This window comes from Pristiophorus japonicus, chromosome 5 (assembly GCF_044704955.1).
Source record: "Pristiophorus japonicus isolate sPriJap1 chromosome 5, sPriJap1.hap1, whole genome shotgun sequence".
Lineage (NCBI taxonomy): Eukaryota > Metazoa > Chordata > Chondrichthyes > Pristiophoridae > Pristiophorus > Pristiophorus japonicus.
The window spans coordinates 178,212,528-178,218,266 of NC_091981.1; positions in this window are offsets into that span (position 1 = coordinate 178,212,528).

Below are 5,739 nucleotides of genomic sequence, written 5' to 3' on the forward strand. Positions count from 1 at the left end.
TTGTTTAAGTCTCCAGTCAATAACCATCATCTATGCATAACTCTGCTGACCAGGCAATTTCTGCCTGCTCCCTCAGCTGCCTTAACTCTTGGTTGAAATGGGAGTAGTCAATGCAATGTGAGAAAGGAGAAAATCTCTTGGAAATTTGCACATTTCCCTTTTATTGATGTTTAGCAAACAGCTAACATGAAAAACCAGCAACACTGGGTGTGTGTACACATATTATTGTGACTTATACCACTTTGTTCTAAGTAGCTATTTTTGGAGCGCACACTATAGCTAACATACAATATTTTAACGCAAAATCATAAATTTATTCTTCAACACATAGTAGCACAAGTCCTACTGTTAACTCTCAAAATAAATGAAACCCCAAATTTAGAGGTCCTCTGTAAATATGTGCAGTTAGCACTGTAAAAGTATCTTAAGTACCATTGTGCCAAGCATTCCTAATATCTCCCTCTATAGTAGGGAGAACTGGCAAATCCATTTCCATTGCAGCATTCCCGGGTCCAGTTATAAAAATTTCCTCTCCACCCGTCCAAATTTACTGTCCGTAACAAAGCTCCTGTGTATTTTAAAATGGGGAAAAAATTATTTTTAGAAGAGCTGTGTTTATATTATTTTAAAAATGCTTTGAACATTCTACTTTAAAGGTTACATTCTACAAACCAACAAACGCCAGTCACTGAAATAAAATTGGTGGCACAAAAACAACACGTTAGCTACCATTGGACAAGTCAACAAACATTTCGAGATTAAAAATATTTGCAGTAGTATCCGGAGATAACCATGTTATCATGTGTTCATTTTTGCTTCACAAGGTACACGATAGAAGGAAAATATTTGTTTTGTTTTTTCTATTGCATACTTTCAATATTATCTCAGTTCCATAATTCATGTTGTAAATCCATTACCAAATCTCCCCCCACAGCAGTCTCCTGGTTAATCTACGAGGCCTCCTACTGGTTGCAAAGGAAATCATGACAGTGGACTTATTAAAAAAAAATTCAACTACTTAATTATTGAAACACTGCAATTAGTCAGCGGGGAATGAAGACTGATATGTCCCAGGTGGTGATCAATAACCTTCTCCAATCAATCGTCACCCAGTGGCTGTACTGGAGCTTCATTATCTTCATAGAATGTTAAGAAAACAACTACTGATAGATGCATAGGAGCCTCTCTGTCGAGTACAATATTTAGATATGCCATAACACTGAAAATTATAGCCAAGGTCTGCAGATTGCTGCAATAACTACCTGCAGTCTGTCCACAGGAAATATTTCAGCAACAGAGATCACTGGAGAATACTTCCTGATTCTGTCCTCTCTGGTTGGCTGGCGACCGACAGACGTTATTTGATCTATAATCGTGGCTGGCAATTAAATGTCATTTAACCATGCTAAGTATAGCTTTTTCAAAAATAAAGTAAAAAAAGAATTACTTCCTGTTCTTTGTCGTTCCAGCCTGTCCCCAGTTTAGAAAGCCTATTTATTCCCAGGTAAATAATGTGAGCAGCTCACACAATTGCTCATTAACCTCTTTTACACTACATTCTGGGATAAAATAAGCCATCAGACTCAATGTGGGATATTTAATTGACAGCGGCGCTTTGGGAATGAACCTATGAATCCTATTAGAGACAAATTCATTATTTTAAGACCACCCTTAGGATGCAAAGCTCATAATATGAACCTCAGGAGGATGCAGCTTAGGGGCTTCATAACATCTCAGGCTCTAAATCATCAGATTTGCTGTAATTAACCTGAACTAATTGTGTCAGGCATTAGGTCGGTCATCCAGGCCTGGTCTCCAGCTCTACTCCGGTCTTTGTGGTGGTATTAACTGGAAATACTAATCACAATGTAGAACTTGACATTCCAGATGCTTTTCTCCATCTCAATAAGGCCGAATCTTTCTCAATGCACAATTGTTTTGCCAAAAAAATGTAAACCTGAATCAGGATTTTCTTAGATTGAGTATCAACAAAAATATTCAGGCATCAAAATAAAGCCCAGAAAAGAAATCAATAATAGTGATTTATTATAGGTCTAATGGGTTGGCAGACATGGACAGTAATCTCAGCCTGGATTCACCACTTAGAATCATAGAATGGTTACAGCATGGAAGAAAGCCATTCGGCCTATCGAGCCCATGCCGGCTCTCTGCTAGTCCCACTCCCCTGCCCTTTCCCTAGCCCTGCAATTATTTTTCCTTCAGATACTTATCCAGCTCCCCTTTCAAAGATAAAATTCAGTCTGTCTCCACCATGTTTTCAGGCAGTGCATTCCAGATCTTAACCACTCGCAGCGTAAAAATATTTTCTCTTCCGTCGCCTTTGGTTCTTTTGCCAATCACCTTAAATCTGTGTCCTCTGGTTCTCGAGCCTTCTGCCAATGGGAACAGTTTCTCCCCATCTACCCTGTCCAGACCCCTCATGATTTTGAACACCTCTATCAAATTGCTTCTCAAATTTATCAGCTCCAAGGAGAACAATCCCAGCTTCTCCAGTCTATCAACGTAACTGAAGTCCATCATCCCTGGAATCATAAATCTTTTCTGCACCTTCTCTAAGGCCTTCACATCCTTCCTAAAGTGTGATGCCAGAATGTGAGACGGTACTCTAGTTGGGGCTGAACCAGTGTTTTATACAGGTTCATCATAATTTCCACACTTTTGTACTCTATACATTTATTTATGAAGCCCAGGATCCCAGAAGCCTTTTTAACTGCTTTCTCAACCTGCCCTGCCAATTCAACGATTTATGCACACATCGCCCAGGTCTCTCTGTTCGTGCACCTCCTTTAGGATTGTACCATTTAGTTTATACGTCCACTCCTCATTTTTTCTACCAAAATCCATCACCTCACACTTTCCTGTGTTAAATGTCATCTGTCACGTGTCTGCCCATTTCACCAGCCTGTCTATGTCTTCCTGAAGTCTATCACTCTCCTCTTAACTGTTCACTATACTTCCAATTTTTGTGTCATCTCCAAATTTTGAAATTGTGCCCTGTACACCCAGGTCCAAGTCATTAATATATATCAAAAAAAGCAGTGGTCCGAGAACCAATGCCTGGGGAACACCATTGTATACCTTAATCCAGTTCAAAAAAACAACTGTTCACCACGACTCTGTTTCCTATCACTTAGCCAATTGCATATCCAGGCTGCCACTGTCCCTTTTATTCCATGGGCTTCAATTTTGCTGACAAGCCTATTATGTGGCACTTTGTCGAACGTTTTTTGTAAATCCATGTACATTATGTCAACCGCATTACCCTCATCATCCATCTCTGTTACCTCATCAAAAAACTCGATCAAGTTGATTCAACACGATTTGCCTTTAACAAATCCGTGCTGGCTTCCCTTAATTAATCCACCCTTATCCAAGTGACTGTTAATTTTGTCCCTGATTATTGTTTCTTAATGCTTCCCCACTACCCAGGTTAAATTGACTGGCCTGTAGTTGCTGGGTTTATCTTTACATCTTTTTTGAACAATGGTGTAACATTTGCAATTCTCCAGTCCTCTGGCACCACTCCCATATCTATGGAGGATTGGAGCATTATGGCCAGTACCTCTGCACTTTCCTCCCTCAATTCCCCATCCGCTCCTGGTGATTTATCTACTTTAAGTACAGCCAGCCTTTCTAATACCTCTTCTTCATCAATTTTTATCCGATCAAGTGTCTTCGCTACCTCCTCCTTCACTATGTCTATGGCAGCATCCTCTTCCTTGTTGAAGACAAATGCAAAGTACTCATTTAGTACCTCAGCCATACCCTCTGCCTCCATGCGTAGGTCTCCATTTTGGTCTCTAATCGGCCCCACCCCTCCTCTTACTACCCTTTTACTATTCATTTCCTTCATCCCTGGTGATTGCATTCTCGGCCAGGCCAACTCTTATTTAGCTGCACCTTCTAGCAGCTAAATAAAGGGAATGAGTAATTTTATGTGTTTGTGCTGGTCGGATTATCATGGGCAATGTAGACCCGAAGTTTCAATTTGCCTGGCAGCAGGCAGGATTCCTCGCCAGTATCAGGGACTTGGAATATTACCCTGTACTCCCAGTACCTTTGAACAAGAGGAAGGCCCAATTCATTATCTTGTCTGAAAGGATCTCCTGAACGTAGGAGGCACACTTGGATGGAATTGGGGCAAAGAACAAAGCAGCAAAAAATAAATTACTCAAACAAAAATAATTGTACAGACAATATACTTCATGAATCTGAAAAGTAGATTTGAATGGGAAGTGACGATAGCTTTGATTACAACTGATGCACTAAAATCTCTTGTCTATATTAGTTGTAAGGGTCTTATATTAACTGAGATAGAAACAGCTCCAAACTGGCACCCCAGCATGGCATTGAGCACAATGCAATGTAAATTGGCAATGTTACTCAGAGAGTCCTCATAGCTTTGTGAAAAGATTTTTACTGGTGCAGTGGACACCAATAAATTTAATAATAAAAGGCAGGCCAGAAAATCGTGAGCAGTGGGCACCCAAAAATCCAATTTGCAATTCGAGCAAATGAGGCTCCACAGTCCCACCCCCAGTTGCATGGACTTATAAATTTACCCCCAAAAAAGTACATGCCAACTACACAATAACTCCCAAGACAAAGAAAGAGGTCCAAATTTTAAATTTTACACTTTGTATTAATAAGTTTGGATTGACATTAAAAATGGATTTGTACACCCTCTGATGAAAGGTAATCGACCTGTTTCTCTCTCCACAGATGCTGCCTGACCGGCTGAGTATTTCCAGCATTTTCTATTTTTATTTCTGATTTCCAGCATCCGCTTTAGTACACTCTCTACGTTTGATTCTAAATGAACCTATAAAGTTAACAATCTCTCTGACTATAACATTCATTTCACTGAGGAGACAGCAGCAGCGATGAAGTGTGCACAATTGTGCTTTGCTGCCTCCTATTTCTCGGCAGTACCAACTCTGACTGCTGAATCTGGAATTCGGATTTGGAAATCAGTAACAACTTGACACAGGAGACTAACTCCCCTTCTGTTTAATAACAAGCTCTTCTCAATCTTCCTCGATGCCATGCTCCACCTCACAGTCAACAAGCACTCCGCTGGAGTGGAACTAAACTACAGAACCAGTGGGAAGCTGTTCAACCTTCTCCACCTCCAGGCCAAGTCCAAGACCACCCCAACCTCTGTCGTCGAGCTATAGTACGCGGACGACGCCTGCGTCTGCGCACATTCTGAGGCTGAACTCCAGGACATAGTCGACGTATTTACTGAGGCATACAAAAGGATGGGCCTTACGCTAAACATCCGTAAGACAAAGGTCCTCCACCAGCCTGTACAGCACTGCCCCCCAGTCATCAAGATCCATGGTGCGGCCCTGGACAATGTGGACCATTTCCCATACCTCGGGAACCTTTTATCAACAAAAGCAGACATTGATGAGGAGATTCAACACCGCCTCCAATGCACCAGCGCAGCCTTCAGCTGCCTGATAAACAGAGTGTTCAAAGACCAGGCCCTCAAATCTACCACCAAGCTCATAGTCTACAGGGCTGTAGTAATACCCGCCCTCCTGTATGGCTCAGAGACATGGACTACGTACAATAGACACCTCAAGTCACTGTAGAAATACCACCAACGATGTCTCCGCAAGATCCTACAAATCCCCTGGGAGGACAGGCGCACCAACATTAGCGAGCTCGAATAGGCCAACACCCCGGCATTGAAGCACTGACCACACTTGA